The sequence below is a fragment of the Pollachius pollachius genome (genome assembly GCF_949987615.1).
Source record: "Pollachius pollachius genome assembly, chromosome: 19".
NCBI classification, from domain to species: domain Eukaryota; kingdom Metazoa; phylum Chordata; class Actinopteri; order Gadiformes; family Gadidae; genus Pollachius; species Pollachius pollachius.
The window spans coordinates 4,274,695-4,298,620 of record NC_136952.1 but is presented as its reverse complement, the minus strand read 5'-3'; the positions used below and the strand labels follow the sequence as shown (position 1 = coordinate 4,298,620).

General features: G+C 43.6%; 2 protein-coding genes across 6 annotated transcripts in view; one reads left to right on the top strand and one right to left on the bottom strand.

Moving 5' to 3' along the window:
- Nucleotides 1-23,926, bottom strand: part of tanc2b (tetratricopeptide repeat, ankyrin repeat and coiled-coil containing 2b) — a 137,178-nt gene that overhangs the window by 108,430 nt on the left and 4,822 nt on the right. For 4 of the 5 annotated variants that reach the window (XM_079756283.1, XM_079756285.1, XM_079756286.1 and 1 more), the window contains exon 2: nucleotides 18,301-18,418. The gene's annotated coding sequence lies outside the window, so the exon portion shown is untranslated. Of the gene's footprint in view, nucleotides 1-12,031; nucleotides 12,155-18,300; nucleotides 18,419-23,926 lie in introns of those variants that run through there. The other variant, XM_079756284.1, reaches the window with a different exon arrangement.
- The window catches only part of twnk (twinkle mtDNA helicase), a 161,369-nt gene continuing 154,748 nt past the window's right edge, over nucleotides 17,306-23,926 (top strand). Inside the window, exon 1 of the mRNA XM_079756300.1 lies at nucleotides 17,306-17,315. The gene's annotated coding sequence lies outside the window, so the exon portion shown is untranslated. The remainder of the gene's footprint in view (nucleotides 17,316-23,926) is intronic.

Here is a 23,926-nt window from a genome sequence, read left to right as displayed (position 1 = left end):
GAACAGATCAATAGATATTAAAAGTCTTCTGCAACAGAAAGGTTCCCCCAAACAATTATTCAATTCCAAATATGCTATTTCAAATCTTGTGCGGCTAAACTAAAATAAGAACTCGTACTGACTTTCAAAAGTTAAAGAGCATTTAAAAATAACACTTTATCACACACACACACACACACACACACACAGGCACACACACACACACACACACACACACACACACAGACCTCTGGACGATATGTGCTGTTCTGTGCGATGGTGGCCAGCAGATGTTGTGACTCAGCAGCAAACGCCAGCGACAGCCAGACAGAATCTGAGGAGTGGCCACTTGACCCAGACTACAACAACATAACCTCAACAGAGGCAAAAGCTCCAACCCCCCCTGTCTCCTTTTGTTTTGTCTTGCGGGAATATAAGGGGAGGAGAAAACGTCTTGCCGCAGGAACGTTAGACCGTGTTACACACCGAAGGACACCGGAGGTGGCGGCCTCGACAACGAGTCGCCCAACTGATCTCATGCTTTGCTGGGCGGGCACGGAGCCACGCCCTGACACCCTGAGCCACGCCCTGACAGGCTGGGACCCTTCACAGGATCTCAAATGCTCCACCTCACAATTTACAATATACCATCAGATACGTTACCCTCATAGTATAATTGACAGTCATATTTTAAGGTTCATCTTGTATTAAGCGTCAAAAATGCAGTAGTCAAATAGATGACTTAGGGAGATGTGATTATGGAATGTAAACAGCACTATGACTGGCTTAGGATATAGACAATGAGGCACAGTGAATCAGCAGCGTTAGGAGAGTAGAGTTAGGTTAGATATCACAATTTGGCCATGATATGACTGAGGAAATTGGGCTATGAGATTAACGATATGCTACAGCAGAACCAGAATCTGCACAAACCGAGGAAAGCAGAGACATTTTGATCAAACCTGCTCTACGGAACTGTCTCATTACATCCATTAGGCCTAAATTGGTTGAAAATGTGGATTTTCTGGGGTGTACTTTCAATTCATTATAATCCAAAACGACTGCACTAAAAAATATTATGTACGTTGGGATTATTCCTACAGTCTGTAGATGTTGCATGGACGCCAAGTCCACCATGCCACCATGTGTTCTGGCATGTAAACTGACATGTTGGTTTGTGAATGAAACATTAGTTCATAATGCAGAAAGTGCCAGTGAATACTACCTATTGTGAACCACAGAAAGGGAGTTGTGCAGAGCGTATTTTGTTAGTTATTCGTAAGTGAACTTGGACAATGAATTTAGTATATTACAAAATAAACCCATTCAGAATCAGTAGTAGAGGGATCATTGGCGATAAATAAAACATCTGTGACCTTATTTGCTATGCAGCACAGCTTGGTCCAGAGACGCCATGATGGTTAACGCTAAATAAAGGATGAGTCTGTCCAAGGTGCTTCTATAAAATAAGTCTGAAAATGATCGGCCAACTTAGAATTCTTGGTTTACACTGCATTCCTTTTATTGGACCTTTATTAGAACAGGACGTCTAAATGATACTCCAATATATACAAGCTCATACTTACAAATAAGCCCTTGAAAATATTGGACAGAATTACCTAAGATGAACTGCTAAAAGACAAACAAGATATTATACAATGCTCTCTCACGTGCACGCACACGCACACACTCACACTTTCTTGGCAGTGCAAATTGAATTAAAGATTGAAGTCAACACAACAAGGAAGCCATCAATTCTCTGGATGTCAATTTGGGCTCCAACTGCTCATTTTAAATATTATGTATAGTAGAGTGGCCTCCAGAATTGTATTATTTTTGTATAAATATGATGAATATCTATGCTTCAAAATGTCATGAAATATTACCTGCCCCGTCTATCAATTGCGAAGCCAGCACTGTGGCACGGCTTGATTGATGCCTTATAAAACATCAGTCTCATTTGAGGCACAGCCAACACGTTACAGTTATTTATATTTATAATAAACCACTGGGAGTTTTACAGTTATAGTTTTCAGTTGAACAATACACGTTAAAAAGTGACTCCAATAGGTTGATACGGACCCCAAAACTTACCTCTACAACAACTGACATTGACAAGCACCTTTCAAGAATCATAAAAACTCAAGTTAAAAATATCAGGGGATTTCTCAGGATCATAAGATCTATATTGCACGAATGAAGGCCAGCCCAAAGAGGGAGGCAATGCAAAGCCACAGATTCCCCTCCAATGCAAGTCATCAGCTCATTGATATGGAGCGGGAGTCAGGGCCACCTCTGGGGACCGGTAGGACACGCCAACATACTCAAAAGGTCACGTTCATTGACATGCACGCTCATTTAAAAAAAAGGAAACACAACCGGGGGGGCCGTGGCCCGTGAGGCGCCCGGATACACACGGGTTCTCGCGTGTCCTCCGACGCGCTACACCTCATATCACAAATCACGTGAGCCGTGAGTGGCAGGCGCGGTTTAAATCTCGCCTGGCTGCCATGCCTGTGGGCCGTTTTCCACAGGGCTTCTCCGAGTCTCTGGAACCACCTGACCAAGACTCCGGCCGTGCGTGTCAGCGCTCTGATGAAAGCCCCCGACACACGGGGGATGATATATAGAGGACCTTGGCGTCCCGTCCCATAAATCTGACATTATATGCATGGAAATGCGCTTGCCGGGCAAGGCTAGAGCAGTTTACTAACTGGCAGAGCAGAAAATGGGGAGAGATACCGCTGTCTGTTTCAAAAGGGAGGCAATCAATGGTTGAAGTCTTAGACGACGAGATACTGAGTAGGCAAGTGTGTACCGCGTGCCACGCACACAAACACACACACGTACACACGTCACACACCTAAACCAATATCCCAGCTAAAGCAATGGTTCATCCGAGGGTGTATAAGGCAATGCAGCTCTCTCATTCCCACTCTCTCTGACCCTCTGTACCCGCAGTGCGTGTGAAGAAGAGCCAAGAAGCAGCATGCTTCTCCGAGATAATGTGCATAAGCGGATGACGACCATCTCAGGCTATTCAAGGGCCACAGCATAGCACTGCTCTGGCGTGCCTTAGAACACGCACTTGAAAACGCACAATTGAACCACTTGAGCAGAATGGCAAGGAACAACAGATTAAACGTCATTTAGAATGAGGGTCTTGTTAGTGGCTCTTAAGGACGACATTAAATGGCATTCGTGTGGCATTGAGCGTCTTGCTGGTGTTTTACAGGGCTTTTTTAGATGGACCAGGCACTTGGGGCAGAACTAGAGGGCAAGGAGTCGGATTAGATCCTTCAGGACTTGAATGGATCCTGCACAGTGACAAAAGTATGCCCATTAGCTCTATGGATGCACCAGTGTATGGGCCATCCCTTTAGATCGTCCATCATCGCTCAAAATAAGTTAACTCCATATCAGTTGATGACGTGTACCGTTGTACTAGGTGATTTTGCAATGTTCTAGTTTGTTAAATGCTGTTAGTATATGTTGACGCCGCCGAGGATAATGTATGTCTGCAGTCTGCTAGACAATACATGCCAGAGTTGAGGTGCTTTCAGCCATTTATTACAGAAGACTTCATTATAGCTTTTGTAATCTAGCCTAATTGAAATGTTTAAGTCACTGTAGAGAATGACTACGCATACATCATCTTTAATATTCGTTATACACGAAAAGAATCCAGCAGAGAGCCAGCAGCTGCAGCATTAGTCTTCTTCGGTAGAAAACCCAATCTACAATGTGCAGCTCTGTGACCCTCCATTAATTACAAAGCTTATTTATAAATCAATAAAAATCTCTTTAAATGGGTCTGGGGATGGCAAAGGCCAGTGTTATCCAATGAGATTGATCTCATGTTTCTCCTGGCCAACCAATTAAAATCAGTCTCAGAGGAAACCCAGCAGACATAGCTATAGAATTACACATGCTACTACGCCCACACACATACACACTTCCCCTGAGAGTGTTCTTATTGTAATTACCTTGATCGCAGATGTTAGGGAAGGTCAGAAACAATGGTATAGCAGAGCACTTCTTACACAATCAGACACCGTGAGTTTTGAGTTTAAGATTGTTAGCCTGAGCCTCAGGAAAAACCAACACTCACAGGAAAACAATATGTAACGGTGAATCCATTTCGGATGAACCCCTTGCAGTAGGGAAGATGATGATATGTGTTGCACTAGGAAAAGCATGGATGGTACCTGTATTGTAATGACCCAGGGCTGTCTGTCTAGACAGAAGATGTGCGTAGGACATAATTCTATGGGCTCACTGAAACCGGGACCCCTGAAGTGTGCGCATAGGGTCCCAGCCAACTTCAATGTAAAACAGTGAAGTTGGTTGGGGAGAAGCATTGTGTTTCTTGTTTACTCTGAGGAAGCGCTATAATATTAACCAAGTCATCCATAATGCATTGATTTCCATTCCTTGTGTTTATAGACTGTATGTGGCAAGGGCTGCTCAGAATACCAGGGAGAATATCAGAAGGTCGAGGAGAGGAAGGGAGGGAGTGCGGTCCTGCTTATCAAAAAAACAGATTGATCTGAAGATGTACCATTTCCTCAGAGGAGGAAGGCAAAATACACAGGTGTGGCACACACACACACACACACACACACACACACACACACACACACACACACACACACAGGGCAGCAAAACAAAGAGTATCACAGCCCTCTCTCCCCCCAGTTTGCTGCCGGACACTGTGCAGCGTTGCTGGGGCATAAATCAGACTTCCATCTCCAGAGTGCGGACGGCCTGGGAAACAGGGCTTCCATAAATCACCCTCGTATCAATAAGGGGAAGTGTCTTCCCCGGGCCGGCAAGGTGAGGGGTGTAACTGGTCGACTCACGGCCCACTTAATACTGGACGGAACAGAGGTCCGTGCAGCCCACCGGCAACAGATTACTTATTCATCTACATTAATGTCACACCCTGCTCGCTGAGTCTGCCGGGGGGAGGGGAAGCTACTGATGTCTGCATCAGGGTGTTTGATCAGTCACCAATTAGACCGACGTGGTAATGAATGAAGTTAAGACGGGGCTTTCAGCAGAGGCAACGCAACCCTCATTGCTCTGGGTGAGTCGGTGTGGAGGAAGCTGTCTATTAGTGTTGTTGCCAGAACAAGGTGGAATGGCATAGGTTAGAAATGTATATATAAACCGAAAACTGAACTTGAGCAACGTTTGTGTTACTCGATCTCTTGAGACTAGTGTGATCAATCTCTGGACATCTGTCTATTGATGGAATGGTTTAACACCAATAGGCTCAAAGCATATCATATCTAACACATGACATGCTAAAGTGTGTTAGCCTGCCATGTCATCAGTAGTCTAACACCATGTCAGCTGTTTTATGTTATCCCACTAACAAACAGGTAAGGCATCAATGAATGAATGACGCAATGGCCTTTTCACTTGTCTAAACCTGTATAACGATATTTAGAGAAGAGCTGAGAGCTGGGACACATACAGGCACTGGTGCCAAGACATAAACAAAAAGGCAATACATCTCACGAGAGCATAAAGACTCCAAAAGTAAGTAGGACCAGCATGCCCGTCTCCGAGGGCCTGCTGGCATCTTTCATTTCTGCAAGGACATTTTTGTTTTAACTGCTTGTCCTGGTTCCAGCTTCCTGTGGCCAAATCTATAGCACTGTGGCTACGAGGAGACGATCGTTAAGCTACATTGCTTGCTTGAGAATGACTAATGCCTCCAGCACAGCGAGAGAAGAGATGGAGCGACCGCAGCGCTCCTGCTAGCTACCCACGCCAACAGGCTTCAAGCATAGCATAGCATAGCCCAGTGAGTTATGATCTGCTTTGGCTGTGTCAGGGCCCTGTGGGGAAACAGAAGGCCTCCTACATGGAGCCGGGAGGATGCAGTTACCGTTACCCGAAATCCACACGCGGGCACGCACTTATACACGTACACACAAGCACGCAAACACACACGCGCTCACACACGTACACACATGGGCACGCACGTACACACACACACACACACACACACACACCAGACACACACACTTAACTGGTTTAAGTCTGTCACCCGCTCTGCCTCTCTGGCATAATGTTATTCAAGGGAACCTCGCCGAAATAACACGTCCGCCTCTGCCACAGTCCAAAAAGAAACATAAAATGGAGAGTAATTTATTGTTTCCCGCCCTCCGTCGCTTCCCCCACCATGCAAACTCTAAACCGTCTGAATGTTTGTTTCAAATAATGCCTGGGAATTAGCCAATAACGCGAGCCAGGTAGCCAGGTTTAGACGAGGGGAAATGAATTATTCCAATAAGGACAGAAAAACATTCATATGCTTCGGGCTAAATACGTTAAAGGTGTTTGAAAGTTCCCTCGCAGTGCATGCAGTGTCTCTCCCACACCTCATTCTGATGCCGGGGCTGGAGGAATGGCGGAGACCGCAATTGTCGTTGATTAATGGAGAAGCATTTTCCCCTGGCAGACATCAAAGTGACGGCAGCAGCAGCACCTGATTTTAATTTGTTGAGCTTATGCGACATTAAGTCTCTCTTCGTCTTTGTTTGGATGCCGCTGTGAATAATAAAGAGCCGCTCCGTGTGGAACATAAACCACGCCACGCCGAAGAGCCGGCTCAACAAAGGGAAAACCAGGAAACGCAAACCACACCGGGCTGTCACGATCGGTCTGAGGAATCGCCGGAATCGACTGATTTCGTTAATTTGTTGACTTTTAATCGATTGTCAACGTGTCACGTTTCCATGTTTGTTTTTGGACAGCCGCGTAGAGGAGATCTCTATTGTCAGTATGTCATAGAATAAATGCCTGCAGGGGGGCCTGCTGTAAATGCATCTTGTTATTTCGGGAATAAAACGGTCTCTTGTGTATTTATATCTTCGATAGACAGAACAAGGTGACTTGGTGAGTGTGCAGGTGTCAGCTTTAATGCCGCCATCTACTAGAAAGCATTAGTTGCTGCCTTGAAGCGTGGAAAGGAAACAGAAAGTGAAGGAAGCGCGAGAACGTTATCTGCATATTGTCAGATATCTACTGTCTAGTGTTATAAGCATACAACATTCAAGTTCATTTCACAATATGGATGCTGTATACTATCAAGATTTTCATTTTAGCAATTCTGGATAATACCAATCTTCTCTTCAAGACCTCTCTTAATATTCACCTCGTTACCGCGGGTGAAAACAGGCCAAATCAGATACAGATAAATTAATTTGTCGGCTGCCGCCGACAGTCCATTTTCCCTTCCACTACTTCGTGCTGCCAATTCAAATTAGACCTGCCTGCTACACCTACCGGCCATTTAAATGGACGGCTGCAGTCACTGCATAGACTCCGTGAGCAAAACTGATGGGGTCATATTATTCTGAATATCTAAATGTAATGTAACTTCTGGCCTTTCATCTGCCATCCCAATATACGGTCCTTTGCACGTCAATCAATGAGACTGCAGTGTACACACGGTTTTGCATAAATCCTGTCAAAAGGCCCCGTCTTGTATCTCCTCAGCACCCAGCCCCTTGTTCAAACAAATGGGCCGCGGCTTTAGAAAAAAACCCATGGCCTCATGTTTGACGAATGGCTTAGAGGTGCAAATAGAGTCGTGACATGGCAAGACAAGGTCATTGTGCAGAATGCTATTAGTGGCAGGTAATCAACCTTGGCGCGAGCAAATTTGCATTGAGATTGAGGCAGTTAAAAAGCTGCCGATGACTCTGACCCCAGCCAGGAGTTAAAATTAAAACCTTAAAATGTAATAGATGGGGATTCAGAGGCATCATCTCCTCTCCTTTTGGGAAGATCTTTAGCACAGTTTGGGGCCCTAGTTTCTATTGTAGAGAGTGAAACAGGCAAAGGTTTGATCTCGGGTTCAATTCCAAGGGCTATAATTCAGGGTGAATCAATGAAAATCTTTCAGTGGTTGGAGGAAAAAAAATCTGTCTCTGGTAATCCTTCCATCTTGGATGGGCCCAGCTGCCATTCATTCAAGGGGCCACTGTCTGGGTGCCTGAATGAAAGTCTACACATATGCCTCATGGGTCAGCCGCCATACTCTGTCAGGGCGAGGTCTGGCCCCTTGACACCTCCAGCCAGACCCTACCTGGCTGCCTTAACTGGGCCACTTTGAAGAGCACAACCCTTTGGCCAAACTCCTGTCAAATTAACCCCTGTGAGCTTTCATTTTACGTCCACAAGCACTGCCCAATTAGACTCATTTGTCTATCGTGCCCGGCAACATGTCTGCGGCCTGAGCTTGTAGTGATTTTATGTCTCTGGATATAAGAGTGTGATATAGCGATGGGCTCTCCTGCTTGGGGGTAAGGCATATTGAGCGCGACTGACAGGTCTATAGACTCACCGTGGGCTCTTCAGAGCCAAAAGGGAATTCTGGTTTTCATTACAAATCGGTGGAGCGTAGCAAATGCGGCTTGTTTTAAACTAATAATCGAAACATTTAGGTGGGAAAGAATTATGTTCATTTGATCATGTATAAAGTTATCGTGAAAGTGTGCCAACTTTGAAAAATCAAGTTTCAATATGACTATAAAGATACAGCTGGCGATTTAGTGAGAACACCACACCAAACGTGCTACCTCCTTGTCAACAGTTACTCAGTGGAGGTGTTAAAATACGGGGAGACTTTCAAAAGTACCAACCGAAAAACGTCTCGGGTCTGCTTCTCCAACTTTCCGGCAAGAACCAAAAGGCTGGCGGGCACGGGGCCATCAAAGATTCAGGGGGCATAGATTTAAAACCGCAGGAACCAAAAAAAGCTCAGATCAATGAGATATCCGAGTCCAACAAAGCAGCTGGAAATAGAAACTACTTAAAGATCACAAATAGTGACAATAAGTCAGAAGGGCAAATGCAATGACTTTTGGTGCGGACCAAATTAGTTTCTGCCCACACCTCGACCACCTGGTGCGCGAGAAAGACAGAGAAAAACAGATCCAATGTCAGAGGCGATTGTTTACAATAGTTGGGTTTCCTATTCCGACAACATCTGGGGAAATAACGTCATGCATTATGCCAACATGGCTGGGAGCGAGGTTTTGTTAAAGGTAGGCCACGATGTGTGAGGCATGAGGATAGTGAATGTTGAATACATTTGTCCAGTCTTGTTGCATTATTTACACCGCCACCACCATATTTACGTTCACACAGAACTTTTGCTAAAATCTGAATAATTCCAGTAAATATAGGCCTAGGATTTACATTTTTCACGTGGAAAAAATAACTAATATTAAATTGTTAATGAGGGTGACAAGGTGAAAGCAAGTTAATTAATCGTTTATTTTCCTTCCTTCTGTTTTCCTTGTTTCCTCACCTTGCTTTCAGGCATTTGTGGAGCCAACACCAAAACCTGTCCTCCAGGTCATAGAATACTTGGGGATGTCGGCTCCTTGTGCATACATAACATGCAACACACCCCAACAATCATACATTTGAGTAACAGACAATTCGCCAATAAGGCCCTCTTTCGAGTCTGATCAGCCTCCATTTTCAACAGGATCAACAGACTGGAGAGTGGGCTGTGTTGACATATTTCATCCTTTTACTCCTCAGTAAAGCTAATGTAGCTCGCAAGAGTGGTAATCCTGGCAACGTGGTGTGATGATGAACCCAATCGTATTAAGCGTAAATATGGGGAGAAAACAGGATAAAAACATCTAGCCTGTAAACCAGCATGCTTTTAGCACAGCATGCTGGATGAATGCTGTCAGTGAAGAGCCTGACTGAAATACATCCAATCCAAGGTGTTAAGCTAGCGACCTTAGATTGCCACCTGATAGCCAGAGCTATTGCTGTATATCGATAAATGTCTGTTACAATCTAGCCTCCCTCTCCTCATGTGTCAATATCACGGCCGACAGTTGTTTACTTCAAATCGAACACAAGATCAAAGTAAAAGAATAAGAGCCAAGATTGCTCAATCTTACGAACGGTTCAATTGAAATGCGCCCCAACTGCGTCATAAAATGGCTTGAATTAGGATCCTTTTAAATTAGGATCAATTGTGTAGTACACTCATTGAAATTACTTTCTTTTCATGCAATGTTTTCATGTGATGTAATTATAAGACATTTGTGATTAGTTCTAAGCCCCTAGCACTGATTCCGATAGAACACGCAAATCTGTGCGAATAAATCCAGAATCCAAGACACACACTGAGATTCCAAGAAACACACAAACGCACAGACACAGACACAGACAGACAGACAGACACTAAGACAGACAGACACACCTAATACGTTCATCCCTGGATGATATTCCTCTGTCAGTAATGCAGTGAAACAGCTGCTTGTTTTTCTGCAAGCAGATAAAGAGGCAGTTATACTCAGCCAGTCAGACGCAATGATTAAGATTGGCAGCACGTAGCTGCATCCCTTTGCCCAGCCAGGGAAAGCAGAGCCTCCGCCAGAGGAGAGAAATACCTGTAGTCCCTTCAACCATTCCCAAAGGTCAGAGCCGGACATAAGAGAGCCAGTCTATGGATGGGCTTACGTAATCCACCAGGGACGGGTCGTGCAAGGCCCGGAACAGCAGATGAAAAAATAAAACGCTGGGTTCTATTGCCCTCTTCAGACGGTTTGTGTAAGCCTGACACACACTGTCAAAAATCGACAGTGGTACAGAAGTTATGTAAGTGAAGGCTAAGCAGACTGTGCCATGGGATCTACTGCATTATTCTTTTTTAGATGAGGGGCAACGTATTGGATTAAAGGGGTGATATTATGCCGCCAGGTGTGAGTGGGATTCGCCATTACAAGCCGTTTGAAAATAAAGAAATCTGCTATTTTAGTGACATCACAAGTTGGAGTGTCCTCCTAGATGTAAGCTGGATAAATTAGTCAAACAGCCTACCCAGTGGACTGTAGAAAATGGTGCTTCTCTATCCATCATACATCAAGGTAGACACGCCCAGCACTCGAGTTGAGGGGGGATGAGGGGGGATGGCATCCCCCTTTGGAATTAAAATGATCAAAATCATCCCCCTTCTGAAACAGCCATCCCCCCTTCCCATCCCCTGTTATGTTATCAATTAATGTGGATATATTACCGCTATTTCATTATAGCGGTTTCCTTTTTCAATTCGGTGCAACGTTACTTTTCCCAGGGACATATTTGTCAGCGATACTGCATTCTCGGGCAGTATGCTATTGCGCAAGTACGCAGGCACGCTCGCGGCGCGCCTGCGTACTTGCGCAATAGTGCCTTAACGAGCTCTCATTCCACACCGTACGAGACAGACACTGGTAGCGCGAAGCTGTCTCTGCACCTCAGACATCGCTTCCGCAGACAACTCTGTCCCCTTTTCTCCCTTTCATTCCAACCCGTGAGCAACGCTAGTCTCCCTTCTCTGCCGAATGCATTTTTGAGAAAATAGAATAAGAATCAGTTTTTAAAATCCTTAAATGTGATGCATGCCTCCGAATCGTGTGATGCGTCCGATCAGCTGCGTTTTTGGGGATAAAATATATAATATAATAATAATAATAATAATAATAATAATAATAATAATAATAATTATCACACCGTTGGTCTCCCACCATATGCACTGTCATCAGCACAAATGATCTGTCCCTAAAAGTTAAAATCCACCATCCCCCCTGGCTTTTTTTTACAACTCGACCACTGGACACGCCCACTTGTGATGTCACCTAAAAACGCAGGAAAAAAGGCTGATTTTCAAACGGCTTGTAATGACTAATAACACTCACACCTGGTGGCAGAATACCACACCTTTAAAACATGTTTCACTGTCATTGTTTGAGGACAGTTTCATTGCCATGATATAAACTTATAACTCTATTTTTGTATGATTTGACCATATAATATTGTACTATTATCTGGGAAAAAAACAAACATAAAAAGACAGCATTTTATTATTATTATTTATCAGATGTATTTGTATGCCTTATTATCATTATATCATTATCATCATGCAGGACCAAAAACGTTTATGTGCTTCATACATACTTTATATATACTCTCGATGGGTATGGCCGAAAGGCCAACTTATTCGAGAGCAAAACACATTTACCTGAAATTAGGTCAGAATCGTCCACACAAATATCCAAGAAGCGCTCTAAAAAGGCTGACAAACGACACTCCACATATCCGGTTATCCATTGGCTGGAGCAACCGTGCCGGCTGCCATCTTTTTGTTTTGAATCCATTTAATGGATTCTGGGGGATAGGAGAGGACGATGTGGGGTGGACCCAGCTGTCAATGATGGCTGGCAGAGATAAGAGGGGAGGAGTGGGTCTGAACAAACCTGTGCATACATGCTCCCAGTGGGATCTTGGTTTAAAGAATTCCCTCAAAACCCCCAATAATACACAGATGGCTCTGATTAGCTACGTCTCTGGCAGAATTTCCACCTATACGCGGCCCATCTATACCAAGGACTTTTTAAGATGCAAAGCATTTCACAGAGTTTATTTAACCTTAATGTGTTGTAGGGTCTTTCATAACCAAATGAAGATTCAGGCTTGCGTTGACTTTCTGAAAATGATGTACCCCAGCTCAAGTCAAGTTCGGTTCGACAAGATGGAAGTAATTCAATAAGCTGCTCAATAATACATTTTATTACATTTATTATATATTTTAGGTACTATAATATAAGAGTGTAGACCTTACCTGGTTTCGCAAACGTTTTTTGTCCAAGTCTGACAGTGAAAGTTCCCAGACTGCAAAACAATTTTTCATTGTCTGCCCATACTATTAATATGCAAAGAGCGTCAAGAGGAAAGTGTTGAAAATGTGATTATAATGGGGGTCTGGCTCAGTCCAGACTCTACTTGAATGCAGATTCGCAACACGTTTTATTCATGCTTCTTATTTGCGCATTAGACCAGACTCTGTGACCTTAATGTCTATTGGAGCCTGCCTTCTCTGTGAGGGATAAAGACAAGCATTCAAAAGGTCTTAAGGCCGGTCCACTGCGGCTGTGGTTCAAAACAACATCTATGCTACAATGATGGTCGACGGACAATTGACTTTTAAGAACGCTGCATCTTTCAGATCAAGGAAGAGATCTATGAATGTTGTTCTACAAAGCGCTAGGGTGAAGCCACTGCCCAGTCTCGATTAATAAGCAGACTTAAACGTACCATTACACTCTCTAGTTACGCACATTAAAAAAAAAAAAAAATCTGTCATCTGTGTCCCTGTAAGCGAGCATGTATAAAATTAACAGCCCCAAGTCTGTTGAATCTGCTGAATGTTTGATTCCTCCTCAGTGAGCAAATCACAGCGCAAAGCCAGGGCAGCTGCCTTCCATCTCATGCCACAGAGTCCAAAAACTAAGCAACACGTCCAGCATTCAACCCAGCCTCTACCGTTTTAATGGCCTGCATTACAATTAGGCGGGCTTTTAGGGGCACCATGCATGCAAGCGGGGAGAGGTAAAAAAAAACAAAACACTGTGTGCTTGAAATGTGACAGATGAAAAAGACTGTTAACAGCGCCAGTTGGTCGCTTGCTCCCTCAGTCCTACTCATTAGTAGGTTAGTAACATGAGCAGGCCTTGCTCCAGCTTACCACTGCCTCCGTGTTACATATTACACCAGACAGCAGAGCTGCCTTTCTCCCTGCTGCTGCGGCTGTTCTGTTAAGACAACAGGAAGAGGCACAGGAATACCACTGCAAGCATTGAAAATGTAATACCTCGTGTTGCGTATTAACACTGGTTTTCCAAAGCGTTTGCTTAAGTTATAATAGGCATGCAAGGGAATACATTGAAGGAAATGTTTTTTTGGATGGCAGTTGTGAAGGATCCCTTAAAAACACATCGGGTTCTGAAACTACCACTTAGAAAAGCAACTATTTGAGAACAAAATAAAACCAGATACATTTTGCCAAAGAAACGAATACCATCTCAACGAGGACGCAAATAAACTGTGACATGGAAAGGAAATTAAGCTTTTTTTTAATGCTTTTTTCAAGGGTTTTGGATCAAAATACATAAACTGAGAAGTGTGGTTGTCATCAAGTTCTACTATTTTTAATCAAACCACATGTAAAAAACACAAAACCGACTCCACCACAGCTATTACAACAGTTGTTGTTTAAGGTTAAACATGCAGGTCATCTGTTAAACCATTAATCGCACATTCAGCTGAATTTTGATTCAGTTCTAGGGAATGTGTTTATGTACAGCCTCAGTCCAGCCACAGTATAAGGACATTTATTTTTATACAAACACGATGTTGTTTTATTCCACAGGAGCCATCCAGTTGTAGATTTGCATGGCGTGCTTGGGAACGCGGGTGGGTTGATTGGACCAATTATTGTCAGACAGAACGGTAACACTATCCATTTGCCTCTCTAATAATAATCTGGTATATGGACGAGTTCATGGTGGCCTCAATGACTGAGGTGTACTCATCCAGTCTCTGCAAAACAATCCCAAATAATCAACTTCCAAACACTGTGCTAGTCGTTGGTATATTTTTTGATGACACAATGCTTGTTTTGGCAGGCATTGGCAGGAAAAACAAAAATAAAAGAACCCAAAATAATAAATAACTTGTCATTCTAGTGTTCCAGTCATGGGATTGAATTAATCCGGTTGATTCGATAAAAAGATGTATCAAATGTTTCAGCAAAGCCAGAATGTGATGCAATACCAAGCTGTATCAATCGTTTCAGTAAGCCAAAATGAAACGCAATGAGGGTGGAGAATTTGTAAATAATTAATAGGGATTAATAATGAGGTGACATTCATTCAATTAAAGTTGGCCTATTTAAACAGAAGAAAAAAGCAGTAGGTAACACTATTCCATATGGTGAGGTGTTGATAAAGCAAAAGGCTGCATTACATTTTTAAACTTGTGAATATGCAGGGACATCCACACCTAGAAGGCTTGAAGTCTTCAGTGTTTTGAATAAATAAATGAGCTGTCAGGCCAAACAATTGTGGACAAATTGCTTTGAAACGGTTTTACAACCCTCTCGACAATAATCTGGGTCAATTGTATCCTTATTTTTAGAGGCGTCGAGAAGTCGGCAGCTTTAATAGATCAATCATTCAATTGGATGTAAAAATGTGATTGTACAATAACTTTGACTTGTTGATGTGTGTATATATATAAATTTGTGTAATACTTGCCTGTTTGACTGTTCCGTATACGTGTGTAAACAATTGTAAGAAGCTTTGGATTAAAGCCTCTGCTAAATGCCCTAAATGTAAGCACTAAATCTAAATGTAAATGTAATGAATTCTCATCGGTTGTCACAGGATGCCAGAGTTGACCAGTCGGTCTTACACTCGAAGCTTGGGGCCCATGATGGCCTATGAAGGGCCCGCTCAGTGCTGCTCAGGAGCCACAAGGAACCAATTCAACATAAACGGACAGCAGGCGGCGTTCACCAAAACACTGCCTTTACTTTGTGTCACCTCCATACATCAGATGAATTGGAAATGACAATGTACATTTTAAAGAATTCACGTGAGTGACAGCGTTGAGCCTTTCGGGATTTAGAACAAAGACCGCCGCCCCGGTAGTATTAAGAGCCCCCCAGGGATGCACGGTGCATCATGAGAAAGCCAATGCCAGCTTTAGTTGGTTGACATTGGGAACGACAGAGCCTGGAGGTGCAGATTTACCTCCTATCTGCACCATCTGCTACAGCAGGAACTAAGTCACACCAACAGCTGAATGGTGGAGGCAGCAAGATGGATCTGAACTGCAAACAAACAGGAGAGTAAGCAGGTCCACTCCCTCTTCGTTACTTTACCTCGCCAAAACTGATCCATCAAAACTGTCAGCGCAGACTTTAAGGCTGTGTATAAGGCTACAACAAATAGCAGTTTGACAAAGCTAACCGAGAAAGAAACGGGAGTTTGTAAAGGCGAGAACAAGCACATCGGCTAATCTTGAAGACCCATGGAGAGTTACACTATTTCCAACTCTAAAAACTGTCAACTGATACCACTGCCAGGTAACATTCATAGGGATGGACCTGAAGGCTTGTTACTCAATCTTCAACGCTGATCCGCTCCAGAAAATAACATGTCATTCAGACCATAGTAACAAAATCGCCTTGTTCACTGCTTGCCAATTTTGGGCGCTAGTTAAAATAAAAAAGGTAAAAAATAAGATCTGGTTTTCAGACTGGCCTATCCGAAGCCTTGTTATGTGAAACTAAACATATACAATGTGTATATCATCAGAAGGATTAATTTATTGACCCAAATCTCGAGTAATGTGAATAAGAACCAAGTCAGAATAGCACCCAATAGTGGTGGGTAGTCCTTCAGCCATTCAGATGTGCAGCTGGCGCTTGGGGAAATCCCTGGTATTTGTGGACTAGAGCTAACAACCCCTTCAGCCCTCAACCCCCTCCCGGGAACAACCGTTCTCCTCAGATCCCCTTCACCGACCCAACACCAATAATCAACCTCGATGACATCTTAGGCTTGATGATGCTTCATTACATAGTCTTCCTTCGCACGCAGCTAAAACGGGGGAGATTACCGTGAAACTGTAAAACATCCACCCGGTTAAATACTGTTTGTGGGGGATGCTTACGGATATAAAAAGTATTGGGTTACACAGCCCCGCCACCGTCAAAGCTCTGCAGAAGTCCATTGCACATCACAAAGAGAGCTAATGCTAGTGTCAATGACGTGACATTGACACTGAGTGAGTCTGCCGCTTCGGATCTACCTCCTAGTCGCACTCCCTGCTAGAGCAGGAATTACGCCAGAGCAACAACAGACTGCAAGAGCCAGCAATACGGATCACAGGCAACCGGGGATCAGTCCGTCTTCTCCTGGCCCTGGCCTTCTGCATACTGCCAGAGGACTGTATACAGTATCCGTATATTATGCGGTACAATGTATTTATTCAAAGTCATATGGGGCGTGACGGGATGGGCAGTAACTCAGGAGGTGGAACGTGTCGACGGACAACCAGAAGGTTGTTGGCCATCCAAGGGTTGAATGCTGCACAAAAAGACTAAATCGGGGGTATTTTTCTCAAGACATACAATGTACGGAGAATATAGGGTCTTTGTCAATATCAACACAGAATAGACCACTCTGAAAATCCTTTCATGACCTTTGGAAATGGGAGGAATGCATTGTATGTCGGTTTATGGTTTGGGCTGTAATGTATGCTCCCCCTACACATGGTTCACTGTCAGCGGCTCCTTTGTGCACTGCCAGCTATGGGTCGCGGCGATTCACAGCGCGAGAGGAGCCAGTGTCAAATGGTCAGAAGGCATTTTAGTCAGACAAAGCATTAGCATCGCTGCCTTCTGCCAAGAACTGAGAGCGGCGTTCTCCGTGGTTAGCCTCTCTGAGAGGGGAGAACGGGTTTAACCGGACCGCGCCTCCAGTTCATTTGCTGTGCTCCAGTCCCCCTCATTTGCATACATGGGAAGCCGGCAACTGTCACTCTGCATACTGCCCTGCCACTTGACGCCCCGCACCGCCTTAACCGGCCAACAGAAGAAGTATCATCTGCTTTGTACAAAACAATAACGGTAATATATATTTAGAGTTTTTACAGCCCATTCAATTTCTCCTTTGAACTACTGCCTTATTTACCAAACCAAGGCAATTATCTTACTGGCTGCCATAGTTACAGTCATTAAGCGCTGCAGCACTGCTGTCCTCTGTCCCCTTGTCCCTCCTTGTCTCCCAGAAGGAGGTTCAGGCTTTGTCCCCGAAAAACTTCTCCAGAAAATCGGCTTTGTATCCATTTCGAAGGCAAACAACAATTTCATGGCTGGCCAGTCGGAGAATAATTACATGTGGCCCCCGAGTCGACACATCGATCAGCCGAAATAAGACCATTCTCGACTCACGGCTTTGATGAAAACTTCACCTTCATCTTGGTTAGAAAAATAGAATCACACCGAGGACTGAGCAGTGCAACATCTCATTGGTGATGGAGCTTAGCTCGGTAAACCCCATCTATTATGCAGCATACAATCCTTCCAACAGGAAACCCTTCCAGCTAAGGTCATTAAAAAAATTATTTATTATTTTCTTTCGGTTTTATGGTTTGCGTCTTATATATTTCTCTTCTGCCACAGGTGATGCTTAACATGGAAAAAAAGGACATTTAAGAATGCAAGAATTCTAAACGAGATCCAGGAGACAAAAATTGAATAGTCGTCAATGTAGCAGTAGTCTTAGCAGTCCATCGAGAAACCACTGTCAATCAACACTTGATGAGCAGAACCACAACCCAGCTCCCTGGCACACTGCTACACCTGAGCACTGTGTTACGATTTACCTTTAAAAAGGGAGCATTGAGAACGGACCCGCTAGGGAAACCTGAGAGATGACTCACCATGAGATGCCGGTCAGCAGGTCTCTGAATCGTGCTTTGAGGGCAGCAAGCCGCTACATTCCACTGGGCAGAACCATAGTCCAGATCCCTCTCCACCGTGGACAGCTCGTCCTTTTTTCTACAAAAGCAACCACAGGGAATTAGGGGTTAGATCCAAGATGAAAGCCAAACAGAGTGAGGCTTCTTTTGACACGACAGCGGAAACTAGAGTCGCCAGACTCGGTCGCCTGGGCAAGGACAAGCAGTGGTGGTTTACGAATCCTGGTCCCGTCGGGGTTTAGTGGGGATATAATTCTCCTAATTGTCATGCAATCATGAATATGCGGGCTGTTTCTTGGTGGAGGGGACGGTTACATCCACCATTGTCATCCTGAGATGATCTGACTCCTGTGCTGCATTCAATCCTGTGCTGGGTATAATCATGGGAAAAACAATGCCCCTGAAACAGCATGGTAGTATGTAATTAGGCCTGTGGTATGGGTGTGGTGCAGTGTTATCTTTACATGAAAGACACGCAGGCATCCAATCCGAAAAAAAGAGAATTACAGGAAAGGTCCCTTACCATAGTTCAAGAATCTAGTAACCAACACATGTTTAAATCCCTGAAGGTACCCTCCACTCAGTTCAGACGTTTATAGGAAATTCTGAAGCACGTATAATTGTTGTGGTTGCTCCAATATTGAGTGTATGCTCTGATTATAACAAGTCTCACCTGGAAGTCACTTTAGATACAAGTGTCAAAAGATGATTGAAATACAAGTTTATTGTGGATCCTCTGAAACGGATTGCCTATTGTTAATTATGTTGTTAATGAGGGTAACTGAAATGCAACCCACAGAGCATCATTTGTATTGAATTCCCGTGGGTTTATGAAGTTATTACTCGCCTAAAAATTAAGTTAAACAAGGAATAGTCAATCATGTGTTCAACCTACTTGCAGACTGTTTTCTTAATAAAAAAAAACACAAGACATCCCACATCAATAAGCAGAACCATTTGCTCAACACCTTAAAATATAGCTCGTTTCATGTTTTTTCTACGCCTGCTTCTGAATTCTACAAGGTTAACCCGTACCATGATGCAAGAAAAGAAAATACTAAATTTCCATGCAGGGAGTTATTAAGTTTGATCTGTAAGGGGTCTACTCAACGCTTCCATAATACTGTATGAATTAGGCTGATCAAACCAATGCAAAATACCTAATTCAAGTAGGACAAGCTGCAAAATGCATTAGTGAATCTTAAGATTGACAGAATCAGGAGGTGATCTTGAAATCATTTACAAATGCAATTTAAATACATTTTTAATAAATCTTGCGTTTATTTGACATAATATTATCTGGCTTTTGGAATATTAAACAATGGGAAATTAATCCTGTAAGGTTCTTGAGATACAGAAACACACATAATTTCCCCCATTTTTGTATTCAGGCTTTGTTGCCAAAGCAAAATTAGATAACACCTTATTAATCCCCTGAACGTGAATTCATGTGTTACAGCAGCCAAATGGACAGAATAGTGCAGATAAAGACAAATAGATGTAGGTACAATAATGTGCAATAGAATATGTCTAAATGTTATAATTACTCATCATGGAAGAAGTTATTTCGTATTAAAGCAAAAGACGAGCATTAGAAAACACTAAAGTGCTTTTCAAAATGGTTGTACCACAATTTCCATCTGCTAAGACAGGGAAAATACTTAGACTAATGATTTGAAAACACTTCTCAAATTGCGATTTAAATCTTCTTGTCTGAGCCTAGGTGTCGCGTATTGAATTGCATTAAAAATTAAATTTCCAATCAGGATCTCAAAGATCAACCTTGGAACTAATCTAGAGGGTGGGGGGGAGGGGGGGAGGGGGGTGCCAGAACAAAAGGCCATGATAAGAAGAGACCCTATTTCTAATGCCTCTCTCTACCATCTCTTTTAGGTCAATCTGGTATATTCTGACCTCAAAGTAATGTGGTCTGAAAAACTGTCCATCTGCAAAACTCATACCCAACTCCATTATTCACCAAAGCTCAGAATTGTCTTTTGTTTACCGAAGCTAGTATTTCATTTGCAGATGTTCTTTTCTCTGGGCTCCGAGAACTGACAAGTTCTTGTGACAAGATCATCCCCCATCTCTTTAGCAAAAGCTTCAAATCCGCCGTCTCCCAATGAATGAGAGCTCAAGCATTTAGCCTGCATCTGTTCTCCCTAAAACCTCCCGTCCCAAGACACTAATGAATAACAAATGCTTTACGTTGAGGCAGTCTGACTTTCTGCCTATCTTGAAAGTTGGACAAGATTTACTGCCTTGGCTTGCACCACAGTGAGGCCGCTGCCGTAACCATTGTGCAAGTGAGAAATGAGCCGTTAGGAATGTCTTAGCATACTGCAGCGAGGCCAGACCCCCCGGCACATGGGGGTCTCGGTCCCTGGCTCAACGACACGCAGGGTAGGGCTGCTTGATTATGGAAAAAATCATAATCACGATTATTTTGGTTAATATTGAAATCACGATTATTCAAACGATTATTTTTGAGTTTGAAAACATGATGTATTTATTCAGCATGTCTCTCCCAAAAACACTTGAAAAAAAACAAAACACTAACTGAAAGCTTTGAAATTTCGCCTTAATAATGCACAAAATGGTCAAAATAGAAAATGTTGAAATCTAAAATAGTGTACAGATATGTATCCAGCACTTTCTATAAAACATTTAAAGAAAAATAATATAATAATAATAATAATAATAATAATAATAATAATAATAATTAGTTAGTTTTGTGATCGTTTGACGCTGAAACGATCAAAGTTCGATTAATTTCCCAGCCCTAGCCCAGCGTGCTGCCAACCGATTTAACATCCATATGTGCAGAAACTACCTTCTGCCGCTATTAACACGCATGTTTTCCTTGACCACACACACACACACACACACACACACACACACACACACACACACACACACACACACACACACACACACACACACAGACACACACACACACACACACACACACACTATTTTTGGCCAGGGGTTCCAGGCAGCACAGCCGAAGCAGTTTGAAACCATTTCATCTACCTTTCACGAGTTATCGGAAAGCACACTCCGGGGAAATACGGATGCTTCCCTCAAAATGGATGTCTTGAGTGCTAGCAAGTGGCTTTTCTCATTACTTTCAAATAAGTCACGACTGTAATGTGATTTGTAATGCAAGTCTGGCCCCTTAACAGGTTCTGATCATATTCGTCGCGACTGGAGGTGAATGGAGCGTTTATGCTCCTGCAGCCAGCAGGCAGTCATGGCAGGAGGATCGGGGGGGGAGAAGGAGTAGAGAAGGATAAGGATGGGGTTATGGGAGTGAGTTTAAAGCACTACATAACAAGCCTAGTCACCGTTGGATAACCCATCTATTACGCCAGTAAAACGTTGCAAAAAAGTAGGGTAGTGGTGACACCTCATTCGGCCAAGTCCCCCATAATATCCTCACTCACTCCTGAAGTAGGGAAATAACATCTTCAGTGTACTCTGTAGATTAAATTCACAGCGGATACAGTATTGTTGCAGTGTTTGGATAAAAAAAGAGGCAGGTATAAATTGAACAACCCACTGCCCACCTGGGCCAATAACTCGAGACGATGAAGGATGAAGACAAGGCCTCGCTCTTCCTCAGGCCTTCTCCTGATGTGCTCCTTCAAGGAGGATGATATAATGAATTCCACGGACATGCCAATAGGGTACACTGGGCATTCTGCTGGATACCAATTAGCCACTAATTAGTCGGCATTGAGCGGCAGCCATCACTCTGGCCCCCTGTAGACCACCCCGGTGAACCTGACCTTAAAAGGCACCTTAGTCCTGCACGGCACTCACTAGTCCCTCTGTGGGGCAGCCATCAAGGCACTTTGGCTCATTTCTTTAATCTCATATTTAGGGAGACATGCTGGGGGGGCGAATTCAGCGGATTGAAGGAGGGGGCATCCAAAAGATATTCAACTCCAAGGGCTGGACATGAAGTAGCCATCAGCATCGAATTGTGACATGTCTGATAAGCTTTTGAGACACGGGGCACAAGCCAATGAAACAGCCCGAGAGGGTTTTCATTAGTGCATATTGGATACATGAATACCTGCTGCTCACAGAAGGGGTCTGTGTCCAGAGTGCTCCAAACGACTCCTCCATAATCAGCCTGGTTAGGCTTGACTACTCATTCTCTTGATAAGTACATCGGGCCCCGAAGCAGCCCATTTTAATGTGCCCGTGTGTGCATGTGTATCCAGGCCGATTTGTGTTATTTATCCTTGCCTTCTTGGGCAGAGGTTGCTCGGGGTATTTTTAGACCGAGTGAAACAGGGCCTCTCTGTTCTCACTGCTAACACAATGAACTCGCTGGATGAAACACATTTTATGGAGACGAGAGGTTGAGCCTCAGACCACGGGCCAGTCCCTAAAAACAGACCTCGACTCAGGAAAGCTGCTTTTACGACCGTCCAGAATTCCCCCTCTTTTTTCTTAAGACATTTCTTTTTTTCAAAAACTTGAGTGTATTCAAACCGAAAATAAACATTTCAACAAAATACTGTGTTTGATCGTTCTTAAACGTTGAGGTTCCGGTCTATAAAACTATGTTGGCTGTGGCTTCCATGAATGTTCAACATTTCCCCTTTAATTTAACATACTTTTGGTCATGCGTTGCTTTGGTTGTGTTTTCAGTATGAACTACTCGAGCTACTACTCGAACGATACACCACTGGAGCCGGGGAAACCAGGGCTGGGAGCTGTGAATTAGGCTCTACACTTGTTCAAACGCTAAATACATATGAGCCCGCACACAGAGAACTCTAAATTACAATTATTGAAGGCAGATTCAGAATTTGAACACTTCAGCAATGGGTTTAGAAAATAAAATAGTGCAGGTGTGTCTGGAGTGAACACTAAATATAAACAGTGGGCTTCATGCTACTATTATGATTAACCACATTTTCTCAAAAACAAAATGTGGTGGGTTTGTTTACCAACAATAAAGCTTGATGATATTAAATGCCACATCTTTCTCATTTTGCCTTTGCAAATATCAAATAATTATGCCATGGCACAATAACAGCAGAACCATTACTGAGGCCCACATTCGACAGCAGACTTGAGTTCATGACAAACAAAACAAGTCAATTTTCAAAGACTTACCGCTAATTATTTGAAACGTGTAGTCCCTAATTCTACGTGGCATTACAATGTGCAGCTCTCTTCTCCTCCTTATTATCTCACTCAGCAGTCAGTACCAGAGGGAAGCACTGAACACAGACTTGGCTCACAACTCAGTACAAGCTTATTCCAGAGCTGGAGACAATGCGAGTGTTCATAAGATGATTCCTCCCCCAACTCCTACACCCATTGTCACACCCCGACGCTCGGCACAAAAACGGGAGTTTGAAGAGGCTGTGAACAACAATGTGCTCCCTATGCGTCGGACGGACAAAGACGTGTCCGCGGACTATAACGAAGTCAACACACAGGCCCTTTACGTCGCAGGGGCCCGTCTTGGGCCTCTTAACAAAGCAGCGAACATGGGGAGAACACTGGAGCTACACAGATGTCAGAGTCCACTGGCGTTTCATCGGCAACTCCTCTTAACAGA